This window comes from Sebastes fasciatus, chromosome 15 (genome assembly GCF_043250625.1).
Source record: "Sebastes fasciatus isolate fSebFas1 chromosome 15, fSebFas1.pri, whole genome shotgun sequence".
NCBI classification, from domain to species: Eukaryota; Metazoa; Chordata; class Actinopteri; order Perciformes; family Sebastidae; genus Sebastes; species Sebastes fasciatus.
The window spans coordinates 24235527-24261599 of NC_133809.1; the positions used below are offsets into that span (position 1 = coordinate 24235527).

The window sequence follows — 26073 nt, forward strand, 5'->3', positions numbered from 1 at the left end:
CAACACTACTTCATTAGGTTCAGGCAACAAACTACTTGGTTAGGTTTAGTAAAACACATCATGGTTTGGCTTAAAATGACTACTACATTGACTTTAAGTTTCACACGGGACATGAACAGCGCTCTCCTGGGTGAAAGCCCTGTGTTTGTTTGACCCATCCACAACCCCTCCTTCCCCCCCATAGTGGACTTTCGCACGTTTTATTTGATATTATACCACGCAACTTTCAACAACGTTATTATTCCACATAAGGTTCATTATCAGTTGCTCAATATACTACGTCAGCTGCTCTGCGCGTCGTATTACGTCCCTTGCTGTGGCTTTCCACGGACTATTTGTGATATGTGAGAGACGAATGTAATCCATAACAAAATACATTTCCCATATTTATAACGGAGAATGCAGTTAAGCTGTTTTGGAACACAATTTTTAGGAGACAGGGTGACATACACAATATCCACAGTACTCACATGAACCCTCTCAGAGTGTAACTTAGATGACAATGCCTTTTTATGATGGCTAATATTAAAAAAGCTAATATAATATAACTTATATAAGAACAGTTAATATGTGACACGAGCATAGAAAACACAGAGTGAAAATCAAACCAGCCTCTGTCTGTGTCCCTAACCTCACTGTCTCTGTCCATTTTTGTCATCCATCAGTGGTTTCTAGGCAGGCTGTGGGCTTTCAGTATAAAATAAACAAGTATGGTTACCCTCACATCCTGTTTTACACACTCCATTTCCTACTGCTGCCTACGGTGAGGGAAGAACAGAAAGATGGAGAGAATTGCTGAGAATTTTAGAGAGGAAGCCAAAAATAATAAGACTGTGTGCGATGTGATGAGGTCGTAATAGAGACAGAAACTCACTTCCTATACAAAAGATAACAAAATCCTGAGGGGCATTTTTTTGTGGAATACTATTGCATTTCAAAATCTCATAAACAAGAAGAAATGGCCCTAATACAGCAGAAACATGAGGGAAATTAACTGCTTTGTGTGTTTGATATAGAACAGCACACTCTTCATATGTTTGCCACAAAACAAGTATTATTTGTGCTGTAAAGTAAATATCAGCAGAGTAGGTTTAACAGCAATTCTGTTATCTAAATAGTAGAGTGGCTGTGTACACTGGTGGCAAGTCCCACTTAGTTCTACTCTATAGTCTGATTGTTGAATCCTTATATTCCATTCAACCAAACGTTGTAAAGATGTGTAGACCAAACACCCATATGTGAAACTGCACCAGTTCCTGTAATGGCACCTGTAGATCAGTAAGGAACAACTGCCTATCCGTCAAACCAAAAGGGATACATGAATAAATTACCTATCTCGGGTTAATCTACCATCTCCTCTTAATTTCCAGTTCTTTTGATATTTTGTCAGTATGTTATTAAGGCTGTACCGAATAAAGCTTCTATTGAGGTTTTCGAATGAAGCTTTGAATGTCTGTTGTCATATTTCTGGACGTCATCAGCCTAAAAAAATATACATAAAACAAAATCCTCAATTTGAATATAGTGATTTATTGGAATAAATTAGTTAGTCTTTTTTGTATTACATCAACCTTCTTTGATGAATATAACTCAGTCAGTGTGTGCCTTTGTGTGCTGCGAGTGGACCGCAGTGAAAATGTTGTTTTTGAAAGGCTAAACGCAGACAAATATATATTTAAGCAGAATATTTTGTTAGATAAAAATATTTTGTGCATTTTGGAAATATTACATCTATCTTTTGTCAATCAATTTTGACTTTATGGACTTTACAACGCTTTGGCGTTTTTTGCAAATGTTTGGATCACACGAGTCGGAAATAATTCTATGCAGCAACCAGTGGAATCTAATTCTACAAATAGTATTCAACTATTCACTACCAAGCCTGTTTGAAACCGGTAGGCTACCGACAATGTTATCTTTACATCGCCTGTCTCTCCTCTGCTCCGCTCCATGTGTGTGTGTGGAGAAGCTAAACCCTGCAATTGGTGAAACACGAGAGCAAAGGATATTAATGATCGTGTGCACCGCCAATGCAGAATGAATATCTGGGAAAAACTGATTAATGTAGCCTAATCTGTTTCTGCAACTGTGCAGAAATACCGTATTTAAACAGAACGAAAAGACGTGGAAAAAAGAAGCTATGTGGCATTCAAATGTTGAATTTGAATGTCAACGTTATGAATGATGCTTCGAAGCTTCAAACTATTCTGTAAAATTGATACGGCCTTTACTGTTATGTACAACTAAACACGATCTCAATGTATTAGTGTGTTAGGATCAGTAAATCTTGATTTTTTTGTAAAGTCAAAACATTAAAGAAGTTTAAAAAATCTGTATTTCTCAGTGTAGCTTGGATAAAAGTTGTCTTTGTTATTGGCAAATCAGCATATTTTACTTACTATAGCTACTTATACATATTCAGATTCCCTGTATGGAGTCATTCCTGCAGAACTGTGCCATGTGTGGTAGAGTTAGAGGGGCTTATGAAATGTTTTATAGGAAAAAAACACAATTTGAAGCGCTTTGGGACACATATTCAGGACGCCACCCCCCTCTCCTTATTGTACTGTGTGTCTATGTTCTTTCAAGTATTGAAATATGCATTGCTGTAAAACCAATTGCCTACAGGGGCAAAAATAAAAGTGAAAGTACCCAAATAGAAAGTGCCCAAATAGAGTCTGTCTATAGTCTGTTGTAAAATGTTTTTGTTATAAAAAAAATGTAATAGTGTATTGGATTTCTTTCCTTTTCTAATGTCTTTTTTTCATTATTATCATTTTTTACATTTCAACAAATCTATCTGTACCAGCTCAGCTCCTGTAAAAATAAGAAATACTTGACCTTGACATTGCTTTCAAGATAATTTTATTTCTTAGCTGCTTGCTCAACCGTATAATGTAATTACACATTATTACATTTAATTTGCACAAACCTCTAGTAAACTTTCTTTAAACTTTATTTTTTTGTTTCAAAGTCATGTTAAATGGCACCTGTGTTCTTTTGCTCATCTTCTGTCAGGTATCTGTGTCATGCTGGGAGTGGTGTGTAAGTGTTTGCCTGCTGTTGCTGACCAAGGGAAAACAAAAAAGAAAGAAAAGAACACTCTGGAAGTGTTCAGCATGACTAACAACTGCACATAAAAGCAACAGAGGCAAAGAGAGAGGCAGTTTTAAGCATGACTAACTAAATACCTTGGGGTGTGTGTCTCATGTATTTGCATTTCTTCTCATGTATGAATTATCTCCTTTCCCTTGCTTTCTTCCCTTTTATCTCTCCTATCCTCTCCTCTCCTCTCCTCTCCTCCTCACACCTAGCATCCCACTGGGCCAGAGGCGAAGCAGGTGGGAGAGGTTAGCTTGGTGACCCGGGCCAGGATGGCCCACGGCGGGTCTCGGCGGCCAAACTCCCCCATGGGGATCCAGGCAGTCTTTCAACTCTCTGGGAGAGAGAACACACACACATCCAGACACAACCTGGCGAGATTATCGCACACATGCACACTCACAGGCTGCCAGAGAAGGAGGTAACGAGGAGGTTAACGGAGGAAAAGCAGGAGGAGAAGAAAGATGTGGCCAAGAAAAAAAGGAAAATGATGGGAAATGAAATACGGGATGAAGATGAGAAGAATATAATGGAAGGTAAAAGGAGACGGGAGAAGGACGGAGAGGAGAAACAGAGGAGGAAAAAAAAGAGCATTTGAGGAAAAAAGAAAAAGATGGTTCTCTAGAAATTTTTAAACAGTGAAGAAGGGACAAAAGAAAAAAAGAGGGAGAGAAAATGAGACTGATTCTGCACCTTAAGGCCATCTCTGAAGGGGGTGATGGAAAGGTCAAACCCATCCCTCCACCCATTCATCCATCTACTTCCACTTCACGTATTCTCTCCACCACCCCCACATCCGTCAATCCATCCTGAACTCCTTGTACTTTCAGTCATTCATTCATCCCTCTTTCCATCTTCTCCCTTTTTATCCGACCTCCGTTCCCTCCATCCCTCTATCCATCCATCCATCCATCCAGGCCTCCATTCATCAAAGTGAGTAGGGGACAGAGGGAGACTTGACTTTGACTTTGATCTGTTTTGCTGAGCAGTTGAGGGCGTCAGCACATGCACAAACACACGCACGCATGCACGCACGCACGCATGCACGCACGCACGCACGCACGCATGCACGCATGCACACACACACACACACACACACACACACACACACACACACACACACACACACACACACACACACACGCCCGCAAGGCCGATCCAGCTCTAAAGAGAGCATTAGTTCAAGTTGCTCTCAGAAGCAGCAGGGTTGCGGGTTGAATTCCCCCATTGGTGCATAAGCCTCTGAGTGAACTCCAAAGCATTGAGATGTGTGACACTTTGTTCATTAAAAAGATAAAACAAACAGAGGCTGCTGTTTGATCTCTCATCTCTCTCCCCGTCTGTCTCTGCATCCCTCACTCCCTCTCTCCCTGAAGCAGCAGCAGAGCCCTCTCTCTAACGCTCAGCGTGTCTGCACATTCACGAGGAAGGATGACTGACAGGTGCTGAAAAGAAAGAAGAGCCAGGTGGACTGAAAACACACAAACACACTCACATGCTATATATTTTAGCAGTATGAATACTATTAGTGGGCCTGCCTGTTTGATTGCTCAACGTACTCTCATGCAACGGTTCGTATATGATATTTTCCGAAAGTTAGTCCTCATTTTTCGTGTGTTTTCCTACGAATGCACAAGACCGATGTTCTGTTTTGCAAGTTAGTGACATTTGTTACATGTATTTTTGTGACATTTCTGATGTGTTTTCCCTGCATATGTTACGTTGTTTCCGATGTATTTTACTTAGTTTACATACTTATTTCAAGCCAAATTGTGATGTTTTTTCTAAAACGTTACTAAATGGTTTTGTTACCTAAACCTAAACCTAAGTGAGTGGTTTCGTTGCTTCAACCTAACTGCAGACGTTACTGTAGTTTTGTTGCGTGGCGTACAAATGACACACGAAAAGGCTGAAATGTGTCTTCATGACACACGAAATGTCAGTTTAATGTCGTGCTATTTATATGCCTTCCTGTGAGACCGGGGTTAATTTATCTATAAATATAATTAAATGAAGAGGTCAAGGTGTTGATGGGTTCAGGAGAAAGAGAGAGAGAGAGAGCGTTACGATGAGAGGGATTACCTTGAGGATGACGAAGAGCAATGACGAAGATTCCGTGAAAGGCATGACAAACCACAAACACGCATGCAGGCATTTGTCCAAACCATGAGCGCTGGGTAACATGCTGTGAGAAATCCTCCACCTCCAGCTATGATTATATCTCAGCAAACACCCTTTTATATGAATATGTCTGAGATTTGTTATGGTCAGAGCAGATTTCATGTGTGCCTGAGGCAATGTTACAAATGTATAGCTCACACACACGTACAAATACACATACAAATACACATACACACCATGTCATCCTCCATATCTGCTTCAGTTAATCCACTGGGTTTTTGAGAATGCAGTGCAAAGGTTTAAATAATACAGATTTAGCCAGAATTGATCTTTCGATTAGATAGATAGATAGATAGATGGATGGATGGATGGATGGATGGATGGATGGATGGATGGATGGATGGATAGATAGATAGATAGATAGATAGATAGATAGATAGATAGATAGATAGATAGATAGATACATATATTCTTGACTCTTCTTCTTCTTTCTACCTTGTACCTTCTAATTTCCCCCCTCTCTCTCTCCTCCCCTGACTTACTCCCTCTTTCCTTTCCTCCTGCCTCTTTCTAGCAGAGTTCAGCAGTCAGCTACATCCCAAAGGAAGGTATCGAGGTTAGAAGTGTGGATCAAACAGCCTGCTGAAGAGAGAAAAAGGGAAAGCAGGGTAGGAGAAAAGAGAGAGAGATAGAGAGAGAGAGCAGATCAGCAGCAGAGTATCAAGGGTAAGGAGGTTAGAGGTGGAGTTATGACAGAAAAAGCCTATATGAAGATGACAAGCTACCATATTCCTGCCTGAAAACATTGGTGGGGAGATAAGAGATGATGAGAGAGGAAGGGTTGGTGTCAATGAGAAACATGTGGAGATGTATTAACAAATCATGCCATTGGTCAGACCACAAGCCTTGCTAATACAGTAAGTGGGCCAGCTTGATTTCCACAGCAGAGCCTGGCACATGCCTGGTGTCAATGACGTCCAGACTGGGCTAGACTGGTTTCCACTACAGGGAAAAGCACGGCTAGTCCAATTTCAATGCCAAACTCACAGATAACCAAATAACTTTATTCAGGTTTCCACTACTGGGTCAAACAATGACGTAAAACGCTAACGTAGTTTCCACTAGATCTCCGTTTCCACTACAAAGGCCAAACTAGCTTGGTTTCCAGGTGACGAACCCAAAGCCTGCTGCTTTGACCCAGGTGCAACTTGCTTTCCTTGACTACTGTGACTCAAACTCTAAAGCTAAGCAGCGTCAGAGTCTGCTACCAGGCTAGTCTGTCCTCCATTACAGCAAATCTGTTTGGAAGTGTCCCAGGAGGAACACATTTTTATCACCTGCCTCCACAGCAGAATTATTAAAGGATAAAGTCAACATAAAGGGAAATGCACTTTTTGTCTTGCTGAGAGGTACACTGTAGATGAAAAGTTTGATCTCATGTCTGTGCACTAAATATGAAGAAGCCTGCAGGAGATTAGCTAATAGCATTGCATAAAGACTAGATACAGGGGGAAGGAGCTAGCCTTGCTCCGTCACAAAGTAAAAAAAAAAGGAGAAAATCCACCAACCAGCACATCTAAGGCCTCTTAATGCATACAAAACAAAATTGGAAAATTTGAAAGTTGCTGGAACCAGTGGGCAACTTCCGGGTCTGAGAAGTGAAGCCAATGCTGTAGTGCCTTAAACTTGCATTCTTTCAAATAGCCAGCAGGGGGCGACTCCTCTGGTTGCAAAAAGAAGTCTGATTGTGTAGAAGTCTATGAGAAAATGACCCTACTTCTCAAGTGATTTATTACCTCAGTAAACATTGTAAACATGAGTTTATGGTCTCAATCACTAGTTTCAAGTCTTCTATAATACAACATAATGTCCATTTAGTGAATTATGGAGCCATTTAGAGTCAAATAAACCAAAAAGCAGGGTATGCTTTAGGGCGTGACTACCTTGTGATTGACAGGTTGCTACCACAGTGTTGTCCAGTCCAGGTGTTGTCCTTGTTTTCGTCTTAGAACGTTAACCCTTTTTACAGTCTGTTTTCAACATTTTTGGTCACCTAAAAATTTCTTACTCATCGTTGTACTTATCTCCACCCTCTTGTGCCACTTCTGGTTGCAAAAAATCAAGATGGCGACGGCCAAAATACAGAACTCGAGGCTTCAAAACGGCAGTCCACAAACCAATGAGTGACGTCACGGTGACTACGTCTACTTATACAGTCTTTGGCTTGAACTATTTCTTGGTTGGGTGCAATAAATTCCCATGAAACAACTTGTTTTTATTTATTTTTTTCATTTTTTTATACGGATCAAACAAACAAGATATAACATTTCTGTACATAGCTTCATATTTAGCGTACAGGCATGCGAGTGGTATCAAACTTCACATCCAACTCTCAGCAAGAAAGCAGATCAGTGTATTTCTTAAAATGTTTTGTCAGGCTATAGTAATGTATTCCTTTAAGAAAATCCATAAAAAAAAAAAAAAAAACATTGAAAGAAAGTACCTTACCTTCAGAGATGTAAAAGCGGATAACACTCTGCCTCAGGATTCACATGTTACCATGGCTACAACATCATGGAGGGGGGTAAAGGTCCAAAATCGTCTTTCTGTCTTCACTCACTATAGAACAGGAAATAAAGAAGAAAACAAATATTAAATATATTAAATATTGGACTCAGAAAGCAATGATTAAAAAAATGACAACGTGAATCACTGTCTGTGTCTCCATACCAGAACCTGTTACATTTATAGTGTATTTGTAGTGATTATGGCTGTTGTTTTACTTGGCCTACAGCACAGTAAAGGTGTACATGGTTTTCCAGCATGTACTGTGTTCAAAGCAGCTTCATTATTAATAAACTGCTTGTTTGGCCTTTAACTGAGAATAAAAGTAACCTTTGAACCAAGTGGAGGTGTGCTAAGTTGAGAGCACATGTCCTATAGACTGATGCCCCCACATACAGGCCTCACAAGCTGTTGCTGGATGTCAATGACTTGAACAACCCTTCCCATTGATCCAAAGATTCCCCTCTTCCTTCCTTCCTTCCTTTCTTAATCCTTCTCCCCTTTCCCTTCCCCCTGTTTCTATTCATCCTCCCACCCATCTCTTCTTTTTATCTCGTTTTCCCATTTGGATTTTACTCATCTCCCTACCCCGTCCATGCTTCACGTCTTCCCTCTATCCCTCTCATTTTTTTTTTCTCAGGTTTTCTCCTTCAAAGGATAGAGGACACAGCTGAAACAAAGGCTGCTTCTATACCAGCTGAGCCAGCAGGATGGAGGGAGGGAGGGGAGGATCAAAATGAGGCAAGGAGGGAAAGAATGAGGGCAAAGAGTAAGGTGGAAGGGAGGGTGAGCAGGACAGGGCTGGCAAGAAAATGAAGAGAGGGCAATGGGATGGCAACACTGAGAGAAGGCGGGGGTGGTGGGGGGACTTAAAGACAGGGAAGGATGTTACCGAGAAAAAAGCAAAAAAAAAAAAGCAGAAGGATGATGATGATGGAGGAAGGTAGAAAAAAGAGGAAAACAGGGATGAATGTGAAAGTGAAAAAGAGAAAAACGGAAGGAGATAAAGATAGATTCAGAGGAGAGTTAGAGAGAGCTCTCACATCAATAGTGTGGCGGTGTCTAGTTTCAGCAGGATAACACACACACACACACACACACACACACACACACACACACACACACACACACACACACACAAAGAATTATCACAGTCAGCCAATAATGAAATCTGCCTAGAGCAGCACAAACACATGCATTGTGCATCACGTGCAGAATCTACCTTTTCTTAATAAATCAGTACATTGGATTGCAATCACAGGTATGACTGCCTGAACACTATTGATCGTCGTGATCTCAATTGACATGAATGCATCACAGTATTGTTTTTTAAAAAGTTTTATAAAACCCTGAATTGTTTGGACTTATCAGATAACGTATTTGACTTTTAAATATTGGACAGAGTAGATAGATAGATGGCATGAACTGAATGATGGATAACGTCTGTGATTTATTAATTCCCCACTCTCAATATGACCTTGGCAACACGAAAAAAGCCATAACTAAAATTATACGGTGGTAAGATAGAGCCTCTTTGTCAGCAAATCTGCCAGGAGCAGCGAAAGTGATTGACTGGTATTAATATGTAGGACCACACCCTGCACTGCACGCAAGGCCATGAGCTTTAGGCAAGGCAAGGCAAGGCAGCTTTATTTGTATAGCACATTTCAACAACAGGGCAATTCAAAGTGCTTTACAGAAACATTCAAGAACATTGCGACAAAATGCAAAAGAACATTAAGAAATAATTAAAACAGTTATAAAAACATAAAAACATTAAAACATTAAAGATTAGAAAATAAAAACAAGCTAAAAATAAAAGCTAGGATAGAAGCTAAAATTGCATAAAACTCAAAAGAGTAAAAGTTATAGTGCAGTGTCAGAATAAAAAGCACCCGCAAACAGGAAAGTTTTAAGCTTTGTTTTAAAAGAAGTGAGAGTTGGAGCGGTCCTGCAGGTTTCTGGGAGCTTGTTCCAGATATTTGGTGCATAAAAACTGAATGCTGCTTCTGCATGTTTAGTTCTGACTCTGGGGACACTAAGCAGACCTGATCCAGATGACCTGAGAGGTCTGGATGGTTCATAACACAGCAGAAGATCAGAAATGTATTTTGGCCCTAAACCATTTAGTGCTTTGTAAACCAGCAGCAGTATTTTGAAATCAATTCTCTGAGAGACAGGCAGCCAGTGTAGAGACTTCAGAACTGGACTGATGTGATCCACTTTCTTGGTCTTAGTGAGGACTCTAGCAGCAGCGTTCTGAATCAGCTGCAGCTGTCTGATCGATTTTTTAGGAAGACCGGTAAAGACGCCGTTACAGTAGTCAAGTCGGCTGAAGATAAATGCATGGACTAGTTTTTCCAAATCCTGCTGAGACATCAGTCCTCTAATTCTTCTTATATTCTTCAGGTGATAGAAGGCTGTCTTTGTAATTGTCTTAATATGGCTGTTAAAGCTCAGGTCTGAGTCCATGACTACACCAAGGTTTCTGGCTTGGTCTGAGCTTTTTAACATCACAGATTGTAGGTGAGCACTAACCTTTAATCTTTCTTTTTTGGCTCCAAAAACTACGACCTCAGTTTTGTCTTTGTTCAGCTGAAGAAAATTCTGGCACATCCAATTATTGACTTGTTCAATGCACTCACTCAGTGCTTGTATTGGACTGTAGTCTCCTGGTGATAGAGTTATGTAAATTTGTGTGTCGTCTGCATAGTTATGGTAATTTATTTTGTTGTTCTCAAAAATCTGACCCAGTGGGAGCATGTAGATGTTAAACAAAAGAGGCCCCAAGATGGAGCCTTGGGGAACTCCGCATGTGATTTTGTTCAGCTCAGATTTGCAATTACCTATAGACACAAAGAAGTCCCTGTCTTTTAGGTAGGATTTAAACCAGCTGAGTGCTATGCCAGAAATACCCACCCAGTTTTCCAGTCGGTCTAGTAATATATTATGGTCAACCGTGTCGAATGCAGCACTGAGATCCAGTAAAACTAAAACCGTAGTTCTACCACTGTCTGTGTTCAATCGGATGTCATTGAAGACCTTAACAAGAGCAGTCTCAGTGCTGTGGTTTCGTCGAAAACCTGACTGGAAGACATCAATAGAGTTGTTTAGTGCCAGAAAGCTATTTCATTTTTGAAAAACTGTTTTTTCAATTATTTTAGACAAGAATGGAAGATTTGATATCGGTCTGTAATTATTTACTACTGATGAGTCCAGATTGTTCTTTTTGAGGAGTGGTTTGATGACAGCAGTTTTCAGGGCCTGTGGGAAGACTCCTGAAACAAGAGATGCATTAACAATCTGTAAAAGCTCTGAGACCATACAATCTGATACTTTTTTGAAAAGGCCTGTTGGCAGAATGTCAAGGCAGCATGAGGAGGATTTTAGATGTTGTATGATTTCCTCCAGGTATGTCTGATTTATTGGATAAAACCGTGTCATGGTATTTGCGCCAGGTTTAAGTGGACGCAGGGGAAACAAACATCCTGTACCTGCTATGGAGGAAGTGACTGCTTGTCTGATTTTGTGAATTTTTTCTGTAAAAAAGGAAGCAAATTCATTGCAGGCCCTGGAGGATAAAAGTTCAGAGGCTACTGACACAGGAGGGTTTGTTAGCCTGTCGACAGTAGCAAACAGGGCACGTGCATTGTTATTGTTACTTCCACTGGGCACTGGGAAGAGATATGTAGGGAAATACAGTATATAAAACATATTACTGAATGATTGATTTAATAAATTGATTATTATCTGTTCTCTTCTCCAGCTATTTGTTTATTTATTATTCCAACCTGAATATGACCTTGAAAGAAGCTTAACTATGACCACAAAGTGGAAAGTGGCTGCACAGCAGAAACCAGTCCAAGGCCATTATGTAACTCCACACCATATACATTGTTGTGGCAGCAAGGAGACAAATAAAAGTCATCTGACTAATCTCATCTAAGATTAGATAAGATAAGATATACTTTATGGTCCCTCAAGGGGAAATTTAGCCTGGGCAATATTGCTGCACACAGTTGCAATCAGTATAAAATAATACATGGGGAACAAGACAGTACAGCGGTACACCAAAGACGCAGGAGAAAAATATATATGTAAAATATTGAACATGCTCTGAGAGATAAAAGAAGCCTAAAAATACTAGGGCTGTGGAAGTTAACACGATAATAATGCATTAACACTAATTTATTTTAACGGCAATAATTTCTTTAACAAATTAACGCAATTTGCGACCTTTAATTAGCCTAACCTCTTAAAAATCCGACAAACCACTGCTGGGCCTTGGCTGCTATACAATCTTTTGGAGTTTTTACTGGCCTTAGTTTTTGAGGCAGAAGATAATGGCATCATATAAAACTAGAAAAACCTAAAGAATACATTGGTACCAACCATGTCTGTCGCAACAAAGCCTAAATTTAAAAGAAAATTTTGGCAAGGAAAAACTGTCATCGCCATTTTCAAAGGGGTTCCTTGACCTCTGACCTCAAGATATGTGAATGAAAATGGGTTCTATGGCTACCCACGAGTCTCCCCTTTACAGACATGCCCACTTTATGTTAATCACATGCAGTTTGGGACAAGTCAGAGTCAAGCCAGCACACTGACACACTAACAACTGTTTGAGTTTGCCATGTTATGTTGTTTTGTGTTGTTAGTTGATTTCCAATAATAAATCTATACATACATGTGCACAAAGCAAGTATATTTGCCCACTCACATGTTGATAAGAGTATTAGATACTTGACAAATATCCCTTTAGGGTACATTTTTAACTGATAAAAAATGTGCAATAATTTGCGATTAATTTGCGATTAATCCCGATAAACTATGGACAATCATGCGATTAATCGTTATTAAATATTTGAATCGATTGAAAGCCCTAATAAATACATAGGAGAATCATAAAAGCCATGGGTCTATCTCACCCGTCTATGCTTGAAATATACTATCCGTATGTCTGCCTTTATTAAAAAAGCATCGGTCGCCATTAAACTCGTGTTTTAAGAATCTGACAATTGCAGCAGCAGCAGCAACAACATTAAACTTTGATGGAATCCATAACAGCACAAAGCATTAAAGTTGCACCAGACAACATCATTACATAAACCGTGGTTCACTTTGGTTAGCTTCTTGTAGATTCCCAATGGGAGAAGATAACTGGTGCAGTCTAATGAGCCTGCATCCCCAGGGTGAGACTACATTTACTCAGTTTGGGTCTGGACTTTTGCGAGAGTGCGTATATCCCTTTAATGAGCCTGGGTACCCGGGGTGACATGCCACAGTCAACATGGTTCCTGATGATGATGAAAGCTTTTAAGAATCCCCACGTGAAACACGAATCACAATTCTGTCCACGGAAAAACTGTCTCCTAAAAATAATTACTTTCAATTATTCAATATCTTATGTAACTCCAAATTAGGAAAAGCCATAACTAGGCTGCACAGCTGTAAGAAGTCTGCTGAATTACAGCTTGTTTATTCTTCTTTTTATAGCTCACAGCATGGACATTATATAGACATCATACATTTATGTTTCGTGCAGTCAAACCGAGGATGTATGTAGCAAGCAATTATCACAACATGATATCATTCCCAGGGTTTTTATACACATTTGTAACATTATGTGCATGATAACACATATTCAACCAAATGGCACCATATTTTGCTAAATTAAAGGGGACCTATTATGCTTTTGTGCTTTTTTTCCCTTTCCTTTAGTGTGTTATATTGTTTTTTTGTGCATATAAAAGGTCTGCAAAGTTACAAAGCCGAAATGGAGTTCCTCTCCCCCACAGAAACACTGCTCCTGAACTACCTGAAGCGCCTTGCTGGAAGTCCCGCCTTTTCTTCAGTAACATGGTGATGTCACCAAGTAACACGTTTGCATAATCTCTGCCTAGCGGCTAGTTTGGCAGGCCCTCAAACAAAACTGGTTAGAGCGGAGGTGGAGCAGAGGCCGAAGAGTTAGATTCAGTTGACCAAACACAACAGAGTGGGCCAGCTGACCAATCACAGCAGACTGGGCTTTTCGGGAGAGTGGGGGGCGGGGCCGGAGCTCAAACAGAGTAGTTCAGACAGCCGGTATTAGAAAAATAAAGCATTTTTTGAACATTAAAGCATGTAAACATGTCCTAGTAGAAATCCAAAATACAAGTATGCACCTGAAAATAAGCACAATAGGTCCTCTTTAAGTACAAAATGAAATGGTCTTTTTTTTCTGCTTGAGTCACCTAAAGTATTGATCTGTGAGGAAAGTAGAGTATAAGTGAATCAATAATATTTCTAAGAAACTTGTTTGAAAAGTGTTTGAAGAGAAGAAACTAATAGGATTTTTCCATGAGCCCGGGTCAGCCAGCATTAGCCGCGCTGTGCCAAGTCGTGATGCCCTGCTGTGGTCCTACTGTGATGGTAGGAGGTGGGACCACTGCCAACCTGTGATCCCCTTAGCTGTGTCCTCGGAGGCTAGACTAATGCGCGTCTGTGCTGGAGACTGGGGAGAAAACTGTGTTTTAAAAGTCTCTGCAATTATCTCTCAGTACATTTGTAGCTTCTGCCTGAAGTTATTTTCACTCCTGTGTTCCTCTTTGCGTTTTCAGATATCAGCCTATTTACTGCTTTCAGCCGTATTGGAGCTACATCACATTAAATGCTTTTCAGTGGCAAATCGGCTGGATGTTTTTTTTTTGTGAAGAAGTTATATGAAATGCAATATCACCAGCAGAGCTTCATTAGTGGTGCTGTTCTTCAATAAATCAGATGTGAACAAATGCTGCGCTCTTTGGTCAGCGGACCAGTTATAAATAATATGGCAGGAATAGTACAAACAGAAACAGCCATCGAAGCTGACTTTCAACTAGTGGTCAGTATATGGGTTTTTTAATGGCCAATGCCGGTATTTAGAGAGCAGGGCAGCCGATATATAATGCAGACATGTTTTTTTTTTCGTTTTTTTTGCACCTGATAAAATACACCAATTTTCAATTTTGGCAATGGCCAAAAACTAAGATGGCGATGGCCTAAATGCCAAACTCGAGGCTTCAAAACGGCAGACCACAAACCAGTGGGTGACGTCATGATGTACACTTCTTATATACAGTCTATGGACAAAATTGATCTCATGTCGCCATTAGTTCCAGCAACCAAGCCGACTCCCAAAATGTCAAAATAACTGAGTGGTAGTGGGATTAGTACCTCTAATGTAATCACTGCATTTATACTAGTAATCTCTAATGCCTTGTGGGCCAACATTGCTAATAAATATTAGGAAATTAAAGTGTGGGCTTCCGATCGAGGATTAATTCATATATAGGTAGCAAAGAAACTAAATATAAAACGACAAGTAAGCAAGCAAGAGGAGTTGATTTTGTTGCATGGTCCAACATTTTTCACAGGTTACATCTTTTTGGCGAGAAACGTGAATAAATCCAGTTGTTTGAAGGAGATGTTTTCACAGCAATATAAAACAGATATTATAGAGGGAATTATGTCCTGTTTATCTTCCTAACACTAGCTCTAAGCAGCTTATAGTACATAATTAAAACTACTAATGCCAAAGCAAATATTTAAATCAAAGCAATGTATTTCTTAATCATTTGAATTGTGTGTTTTTATGCAAATTACCACTATAGATGACAATAACAAAGTAAAGGATAACATTTACAATCTTTCAAGGTTTATAATTTTGTTACAAGAGTATGCCACTAAACAGTACTTCATCTTTTATTCTTGAAAAACAAGTGGATGTAGTATAATCTAATATCCATGTTTACCCAGGTGCCTGGGTTGTTTGTGTGGAAAGCACTTTGATTTTTTTATTCCAGTCATTAAACCTGTACACCTGGAACACAGACACTCCACACATGAACACACACACACCGCAAATCTGTCAGAGGCACAAGTAGGAATGCATCTCTCACTCAAGCGTGCACACGGTCCATTAGCTGCCATTAGCTAACATCATTAGCTCCTGTGTTTTAACATTGCGGTATATGGGATACTGGATTCAAAATGCATACGCCCATCCATGCACCACACAGCAGACTCAAATGCATACCTTTGGATGTGAAGCGAAACATGTCATATCCTTATGGAATCGAGTCTGTGAAGCTTGTTTGGTGTGTATAGCTGCATGGATGTAAATCTGCCAAGCATAACAAACACCATGCTTATGTGAGTTGGTGTGTGTGTGGGAGTGTTTGTGTGTAACGGTTGACCGAGTCCATGGATAGAGCCCATTGCCAGTCAGCCAGCAAGTCACTCTTCTGAATTATTGAAACAGGTCAGTAAGCAGGAGAACAGTGTTTGCATGTGTATGTGTGTGTGTGTGTGTGTGTGTGTGTGTGTGAGAGTGTGTGTATTTGCAATTGTCTGTCTGTGTACAGCACTGCACTGCAGATTCACAGCTTAAGCTTTCTGTTCTATCCAGGACTGTATAGAGGGGATTAATGGCTGTGCCTTCTATTCATTTCAAAGCTAATAAATAGAAAACAGGAGTAATATCAACTACAGTTTTGTACAAATGTAAAACATTGCAAATAGTGGATTAGGTGCGTTTCAAATAGTTGAGCTTTCTGTAGAGATGTTCCGATACCATTTTTCCTTCCCAATACCAATTCTGATGCTTGAACTTATGGTATCGGCTGATACCGAGAACAGATCCGATACCAGCGTGATAAAAACAAATATGTATTTATTATTTTGATTATTTACCAGATGTTTACTACTGACCATGTATGGATTTGATATGATTACTATCTTTGTTGTACGGCCCATGGCTCAGCTTATACCCTTTTTAAAACATTAACAAATACATTCAGAGAATGAAAGCAATAGAACATTCTTTTATCATTCAGTTTGTCAGTTACAAAGAACAGAAATAAATGGCGCTCAGAATAAATAACAATTCCGTAATCTCAGTGGACAGTCTGTGTGCTAATTTGTCCCGCAGGGTGCATTATTCACACACCCTTCTATGGTACTGCCTACCCACAAAACGGAAGTCTTACATACTGTACATATCGCCGTTTTATTTGCTAAATGTTCCACTGTGAAATATTGCCAAATGGCTGACATTTTCCTCGCTCTGACTACGGTTACACTCTCTACTCGCACCGCACTGTTGTTGTTTGCTAACATCATGTGACAAACTCTCTTTTTTACAATAGTTTTTTCAGGGTTAATAAATTATGGTACGGGATTGGTGCATAGAATGGCGTACTGGCTGATACCCAATACCGAATTTTGAGCAGTATCGGACGCATTCCCGATACTGGTATCAGTATCGGAACAACTCTAGCTTTCTGAATACAGAGCTCCATCAAAAAACTATAACAGACCCTGTAATGAACAGATTCATATTTGGCAATATAAATAATGGTCATATTTAATAGTTCTGGAATAAGGCTAGAATAAATAGCGCAGTAGAATAAATACCATGGGTAACCAGTGTTCCTGGATGAGATAAATATGAAGATGGCAGGCAGAGCTTCTGATCTGTGTTGCTGTGATATTTAACGCACCAGTGGAACAAACAAGTTGTTGTACTTTTCAGCGGCGGAACAAAAGAAAAAAAATTCTCTTTTGATTTTTGTTTGGATCCACTCAGTCAATATTCACTTTGAGTCTTGGTATTAGTTAAAACAACAATGCACTGCAATGTTTGTTTGTTTTTTTTGGAAGAAAATGTCTGAATTTGGTTTAAAAGTAATATTTGTTAAGTAGGCTACAGTTCCATAACTGTTACCAAGTGCAAACTGAAAGAAAATCAAACAATAATCAAGACATCTGGTGCATCTCAAATATTAACAGAGATGCTATAAAAAGAAGATGTGAATCATTTAACTAATTCTCTAACATGTAGCAAAGAATTAGCCAAGGTTGAGAGGGTCTTTTGACGCTGAGTCAACAAATGTCACGTGTCATCTGATCCTGAGGCAGTTCTTAATCTGTTTAATCTGTTTGTGGATAATTATCATCATCTGTGCTGACAGACACAATCATCACTGTACAAAGTTAAGGAATGCTGGCACATCTCACTATTTTAGTAAAAACAAACTTCCTCTGAAGAAGATTCTACATTCAGTCATTGCATGATGGTTAGAATAAAAGCCAAGATGTTTTTTTGTGGATATACAATATTTTTGTCCAACTAATCTGAAAAAAACATTTGAAGTTTATGGGACCGAATTTGCATAATTTGGATGAATTGTCTTTGTTATCTTCAGGCATTTGCAGTTTTACTACTCTTGGCCTGGAAGAGTAGTACAACTCTTCTTTTATTATCACCATAAAGATGTTAATTGTTTTCCTAACTTTTTTTTTTTATATATATATTATCCAATATACACCTGCATTATTTGCTGCTGCAAACCCCCATGTCCCTTCAGAGACAATAAAGATCTTACTGACTCAGCTTATCTTACAAATGCACCGTGTTATATTTGCAGATCAAGAGGTAAACAATGCTGGTATTGATAAGTGTATACAGTGAATAAATAAGTCTAATTAGTGCAGCGGTACTATATGTTTGAGTTAAACCCTCTCAGTAGAGAACAGTATGGATGCTGACAAACACTTCCAGTAACTCTGACACACCACAGAGCTGGTGGTGTACAACACAGAGCACTCATATAACTGGGGAGTGGTCAATCTGTGGTGTTTATGCAACTCCAACCATGGAACTGCCATTATATCAATCCATTTTTCAATACAAAACCAATCAGTGTGTTGGTCTAACAGAACTTTACAGGGGCTGCGACTTATAACTGGTTGAAGAATCACCACAGTTCATAGAAGGACACTAATGTCCGCTCTTAATTGCATGATGATCCAGTCAGCGAGACATTTCACATCAAGGACAAATGTCAACCCAATGGTGTTGACTAGGTGAAAAGTCAGGATTCACCAAAGTCATTATAGAGTTCATCCCCTGGGCACTACGGATGTCTGTACAAACTTGCATGGCAATCCATCCAATAGTTGTTGAGATATGGCAGTATCTGAAGAACTACTTGCTGAAAAATAAGTACCCAACACATATAGGCTATTGTGAAACAGAGAAAAACAGCACATTTGAGCAGCTGTAGCCGTGCAGCGTTTTAGAGCTGCAACAATTAGTTGACTAATCGATTAGTCGATTGACAGAAAAATAATCGCCAACTATTTTGATGATCGATTAATCATTAAAAGTAAATTTTCATGCAAGAAAATGTTGTGTGCTGCTTTTTCTGTTTTATATCATGTTAAACTGAATATCGTTGGTTTTTGGACTGACAAAACAAGACATTTAAAGACATCACCTTGGAATATGGGATGGACATTTGTCAGTATTTTCTGACATTGTATAGACCAAACGATTAATCGATTAATCTAGAAAATAATCAGCAGATGAATCGATAATGAAAATAATTGTTAGTTGCAGCCCTATAGTGTTATAGCATTTGCATTTGATAAGATACTCAAACAAGAAACCAATAAACAAGCCCATTAAACTGTTGTCAGGCAATGAATTATCCATTATCAGTCACTATAAGCACCATATACGTATATATATGGGTGAATAGGGGCCTCCTACACCCACAAGTAGGTTTTATCATCTATTCACATGGTAGATCACGGAAAGAAGGTATAAAAGAACACCACAGCGACCTCTAGCGACTGTAGTAATTATTACAGGAGCAGAAGTGGAAGTCAGATGCTGTATAGACAGTGTTAATCTCCATAAGGGGTAGAGGTCGAAGACAGTGGATGGGACACAAAACACAAACACAGGTTTCACCCAGGAGGATGGAGTTTGCATCCTGGGTGAAACCAACAATATGTAGTTGTCTTTGTGTAGTTATTTTAACCTAAAACATGTTTTTCCCTAAGCTTAACAAAGTGTTTTTTTCTTGCCTAAACCTTAAGAAGCTGTAGTTTCGTTGCCTAAACCTAAAGAAGACTTTTTGTTTGTGTTCAAATGTAACATTTCATGCAGTTTCACAGTTTCAGCAGTTTTACTTTCACTTCTTCAACTTAGTAGGCGTAGTAGGCCCCTAATGACCCACATCTATGGTAGTGACTGAAAATGCCAATTTAATGGCCTGATAACAGTCGAATCAGGTGAATAAACTGACTCATAATTTGAGCACTGACATCATCATAACACTAAATAAAAAAAAATTAGGTCACTCAAGGTGAAAAAACAGTCTTTCAAGACTCGTTCAATCACTCATCAGTGTGTATGTTTTTGAATGTTAGACAGACAGGTTGGGTTGTTACTGACACCCATCTCCAATGAGAAGAAGAAAAAAAAAAAAACAGGGGCATTGACATCTCAGTAATTTTCCGTTATTCACAGCCTCACATCTTGCTTTTTAATATCACATAGCTCAGTGTGAAAATGTAAATACCAGATGACAACATACCGTGTGTGTATGTGTTTGTGTGTGTGTGTGTGTGTGTGTGTTGTGGGTGGTGGGGGTCTCTCCATCTGGAACATCTTCCATCTCTGCATTTGTCATTCTTCCCCACCTCATCCCTCCATCTCTGTGACTGCTGCCCACCCCTCCTCCCTCTCTCCGCCTATCCGTCCATCCATCCATCTCTGCCCACCCAACTCCCTCTCCCTTCCCATCATCCCTCAGTGCATTCGTCTCTATCCACCCCCCTTAGCTGCATTGTGGAAACCCAAAGTGTTTTCGGCGGACGATCAAACCCCTCTTTGTATTGCACGTGTCAAGATTTAAAACCGCAGTACATCAACTATCTAACTAGATAGCATTCAGGCTCCCTTGAGAACTTCATATTCATGTTTATCCTTAACAAACACAATCCTGGTCAATGTATTTTATGTTACTACTGTATCCTAATGGTAAATCACATTTGCGAGTAGGGAGTTATAGCATTTAGCTATCTGTTCTAGATGTAAATGTCTTGTCAAGTCAGTCAGCACATACATCCAGCTTGACATTTAGTTTCAACATAGAGGAATGAATGAGGGTGATGAACAATGTAGAGGGAGCGAGATGTAAATGGAGGATGGATGTAAAGAAGCATAATGTGTGCATGCATGAAAAGAAAAGCTCCGCTGTCTGTCGAGCTGCCTAACAAATGTAACATACACATCCACAAAGGAAATCACTGTGAAGGAGTGAGATGATGTGAAATTAGATCATCTTTATACGAGAGTATACTGCCCTGCAAAGACAGAAAAGTAACTACAGAATGGTGTTAATATAGTGTTCTTTTTTTAGTTTTAGTCTTGGTTATGTGTCAAATGTCCTTGTTAGTTTTCATCATATTTAGTCAACCTCATCCTGTTTTTGTAGTTAAGTTTTAGTTGACTAAAAGTCTGGACATTTTAGCTGTATCTTTGTCAAAGAAACCGTAACTATTTTAGTATAGTTATAGTCAATAGTCTTTTTTTAGTCATCAGATTATATTGGACATTTCAGTCAATCTGCTCCAGCCAAAATATAACCTTGTTTCATTTTCAGTCTATCGTTCTTTCAACGGCAGCTCTGGAAAAAAGGACCTTCAGTTTTCCTCTGTAGCAACTCAGCAAGCGCAAACCCGAGCAGCAGTGCTGGGTGACCACAGTGACCCTTGGCGGTGGGGTGAATTTGAGTAAGTTGGCAAAAAAATGCAGGCTGCCGTTGTAGTCCTGATAAACTGTGGCGTGCAGCACATGGAACTGCTGCATTGAAAAAAAAAAGAAAATAGTCAAAGAAAATAAAGAGAGAATATTTTTTTTACTTCTTGAGCAACATTTTAATCTCATCTTTTTTTCATCAATATTGCATGTTGATAGTCACCGTCAGTGTTTAATGAGGTTGGTGCCGTCTCGTCATGGTCTTGTCTTGATGATGAACATATTTAGTCATAGTTTTCATTAACCAAATCAAAACTACTACAGAAAGAGTGGAGGAGAAGGTTTTTAGACGCTTTTAAACATTTTTAGTCTGGTTAACAAACTATGTCAACATATGAAATGAAATGAAATGCTTTAATGCATTAATTTTTATACTTTTTTAGGCAGTTTTACCTGAAAAAAAGTATAGACTGTACAAAATATGGACTACAATCAGTATCCACAAACAAACAGTGCTCTTTAACCAAGTCAAAGTGCACACATTCCACTATAGAGTGAGAAGTTGAGAGGGCAGTTACTGCTATTCTGCTATTTGCTAGTTACGTCTTTAAAGCAATATACACATTTTTCTATCATGACTCAGTCTAGCTGCATTATTTAGTCATTGATGTATAATTGCCAAGATGCAGTTTTGTTGTAGCTAATATTTTTTTATTTGAAATCACAGCAAACAGCATGTGCATTTAGCTTTAGCCAAGACTAGCCAGCCTGTCTGTCTCTGACAGAGAGAGTGGTAGATGTAAGGGATTTAGTCTATGGATTACTAGGCCAAAGTGCAGGAACTGCAGCCTGAGAGGCAGTGCAAAGCCACAATTCAGTTAACATACAGCTTAAGTGCAGTAAGGCTACTGCAGTTAGGTTTGGTTAATGGATACTTGTTGTTTTCACAAAAATTAAACATTTATATTGAATAATAATTCTTATACAGTAAAACATAAAAGGTCAAAAGGCAGATTTGTGTCTTAACTCAGTTTTGACCAAATACGTAGGCCAGTAACTGCCTTTATCCTTTAGGCTTTGTATAGCAGTATACCTACATACAGTATGTGATCATGTATAGTTAACAGAGGATTGCTCTAGTCCTCTATCAGACACATAATCCCAGATCCCCCAGTGCCCCTTTAAGCACATAATCCTACATTATATTCCAGATGAGAAACAATGGTCAGGAAGGGTTATCCGCAAACTGGAGATTCAAAGCCATGTGGACATACCTTCTTAGATACTTAACATCACTGGCATGCCTGGCAGGCCCTGCACTCCAACTACACAACAAAGGGTCACCGAGCTAGTATTTGACCTTCTACAAATGGCTCCATAACACAACAAACACAGAGGCTGAGAATATTTGAATGTCAAAAAGTGAGCACCCAACTCTTTAAAACTTTGGCACCACTCCTACACAGATGCTCCTACTCAGCACCGACACACACAGCAAAGTTGCACTCGGTGCAAGCAGGGCTTCCTCTAAAATCCCATTGCTAGCGACTTAGCCCCACTTAAGCTCCTTTCACACTAACAGAGGTAGCCAAAAAAAAGACACTGCAAAAGGCCACGTTGCTGGTTTTAGAGCCTTTCATAATGTTCCATTGAAAAAAAACAATGAACACAACAAAATGCTGCCACACCTTTTGGATGACAATGTGGAATATTCAATTTGAAATACTTTTGAAGTCGAAACCCTCTGAGACATAGTTTGATGATTTTTGCTTTGCTTGGCTTAAACGCATACACACAGGAGGATTTGGAAGAAAAAGGGCCTGTCAGTAAGAGGTCAAGAATGTAGCTTGTTTTTCTCATTTTTATTCAATTTTGTAGCACATGACAGATATTTATACCTCATACAGTAGATGACAAAGTTCTTGACCCACAAGGAAGACATTTTGCTTTATTTTTTCTTTATTTTTTTTACCCAATTTGCAAGATGCGCTGCTTCTTCAAAAAAATACACAAATTATACTTGTCATAAAGCCTCTGTTCCATCTGTCTGGCCTTCGAAGCACCTTCCTCACTGAATTATGACAAAGTATTGGACTGTCAGTAGACAGGCTCATCCCTTTAAATGAACACAAGCTTAGTATCCCCTCAGTAACACGGTTGCTGTTGTGCACGAGAAGATTTGGGCTTTACTGGCTCCTTCCTCATTACAGACAGGTTCAAGGATTGTGATTACTGCAGATCAGAGCAGAGTTCAGCCTTTAATATTTGGTGGCAGCATGGTATTAACATAACCCAAAGCTGTTGCTAAGTAACTGGTAAATCACTGGTTGGAAACTTCTCCGTATCCATATCATCTTGCAGGTTTTTTACTGCATGGATACTGCTTTCATTACACTGGAGTTTGTGTGTGTTATAGGTAATAATGTTAATTACGTTCAATGTAAGTGATAAATCTCTTGAATTGCAGCTGGAGTTCTGATTTTTTATATTATTAGATACTGGCTAATTGGTGCCATAAAAAAAGAGAAATATTGTCATGTTGGAGTTAACCATCACCAGTGGGTAATCATCACATCCATCATATGGATTTTTCATCTTTACGCTAATGCAATACAATAACAAATCGTCATATATTAAATCCTCCATCCACCATTTTGGTATGTTTCTGTCAATTTGCTGGCAGACAGAGATGCACATTACATTCAACTAGAATTACCGCCTCATGGTTGTATGCCTCCGCCAACCAGTCAAGTTGCAGTTTCATCCATGTCTGTCCAAAATCTCATCACTTCATCATGTTATCCTCCTAGATATTTGTGTGAAATTGTCATAATTAGGATATTAATTCATAAGGTATGGCAAAAAATGTGTTTTGTGAGGTCACAGTGACCTTGATCTTTGACAACCAAAATTGAATCAAGTCATCCTTGAATCCAGTTGGACGTTTGAGCCAAATTTAAAGAAATTCACTCAAGCCGTTCCTGAGATATCACAAGAATGGGACAAATATAAGGTCACAGTGACCTTGACCTTTGACCACCAAAAGCAAATCAGTTCATCCTTGAGTACAAGTGGATGTTTGTGCCAAATTTGGAGAAATTTGCTCAAGGCGTTCCGGAGATATCACTTTCAAGAGAATAGGATAAACGTAAAGTAACATTGACCTTGACCTTTGCCCACTGAAATCTAATCAGTTCATCACGAAGTCCAAGTGGACGGTTGTGCCAAATGTGAAGAAATTCCCTTAAGGTGTTCCTGAGATATCGCTTTCATAAGAATGGAACGGACGTAAGGTCACAGTGACCTTTGACCACAAAATCGAATCAGATTTGAAGTTATTCCCTCTAAGCATTCCTGAGATACTGTGTTCACAAAAATGGACGTGCGTACATAAAGACGGACGGACGGACAACCCAGAAACATAATGCCTCCGGCCACGGCTATTGACGGCGCGGAGGCATAAAAATGCAAAGAGTGACCACAGTAATCTGTGAAAGGGTGGCGGATTGGTGATCAATAACAGTGACTCAACAATTTCTTGGCCAAGTGCTGAGACGCCTGGTTTTCAAAACTCATTCTCCAATACATATTCACTGTTTTGGAACAATAACCTCCCACTCAGCAGAATCACAAGACACTCCGAATCCCTGCGCCTCTGCTTTAATTAGCTCCCTCGCTTTTCACACTACCACACATAAATAGCTGTGCGGATCACTTGAACATATGTTGATTTCAAAGTTGCTGTGGATTCCCATATGAAAGGCTTTACCAATAAAAACTCTCAGATACACATCTGAATCTGGAGTTTAAGACACATACCCAATCAAATGTGCCATCAATGTCTCAGAGATGCTGTCAGCTCCAGATTCAGCACCTCAGATACAGTGTAGCGCTGACACAACAGGAGTGAGATGTGTTAATAAACCTATTAAACACACTGATACTCATCTATTCACTCATCAATGTGTATTGTATCAGATTACCGGGAAATCTGCAAAGTGCTTGTGCGTCATGGCAAAAGGTGCTGCTCAAAAGGTTGTAGTAGCTTCTAATAATTAATTTCATCACTGATTAACCTGTCAGTTATTTTTCTCTGGTTAATCATTAAGTCTATGAAATTAGAAATAGTGACCTTGGGCTGTCACAAAGTGACATCTTCAAATGTTTATTTTCTGACCACCAGTCCAAAACTCAAAGACTCGGGCTTAATTCAAGGATATACAACACAATAAAGCAGTAAACACTGATATTTGAGAAGCTGTAAAGAGCAAATATTTGGCATTTTTTTCCTGATTAAATGGAGGAATGATTAATCGATTATCAAAATATCTTAAAACCTTTAATCCGATTATCATTTCAGCTCTCAATGGGTATACCACAGTGATACCCAACTTATGGCCTGTAGGCCAAATCTGGCCTTCAATATGCTACCAAGTGGCCTGCCGACCATTTTCTAATAAACAATGAAAATAAATTGATTCACGATTGAAAAGTGCATAGAAAAGTGCTAAAACAGACTGATAAAGGATCCTTGAGCCCCGAATGTCCTCAAATCATAGAAAGAGATGAGTTATGGGCCTTTTAACCCTTTGAACTCTGCAACAGAGTTCAAAGGGTTAAAAGGCTACATTGGTATTTTTGCTTAATGTGATGGAATTTCTTGGAATATCGTCAAATGCTTCTATCCATAAAATCTGTACAAGCTAAAAGCT

The 26073-nt window shown here is 39.3% G+C and overlaps 1 protein-coding gene across 4 annotated transcripts in view; it reads right to left on the minus strand.

Annotated features, from left to right (window-relative positions):
* The window catches only part of lrfn5a (leucine rich repeat and fibronectin type III domain containing 5a), a 151368-nt gene that overhangs the window by 68535 nt on the left and 56760 nt on the right, over nt 1-26073 (minus strand). For all 4 annotated transcript variants that reach the window (XM_074660709.1, XM_074660707.1, XM_074660708.1 and 1 more), the window contains one exon: nt 7732-7842. The gene's annotated coding sequence lies outside the window, so the exon portion shown is untranslated. The remainder of the gene's footprint in view (nt 1-7731; nt 7843-26073) is intronic.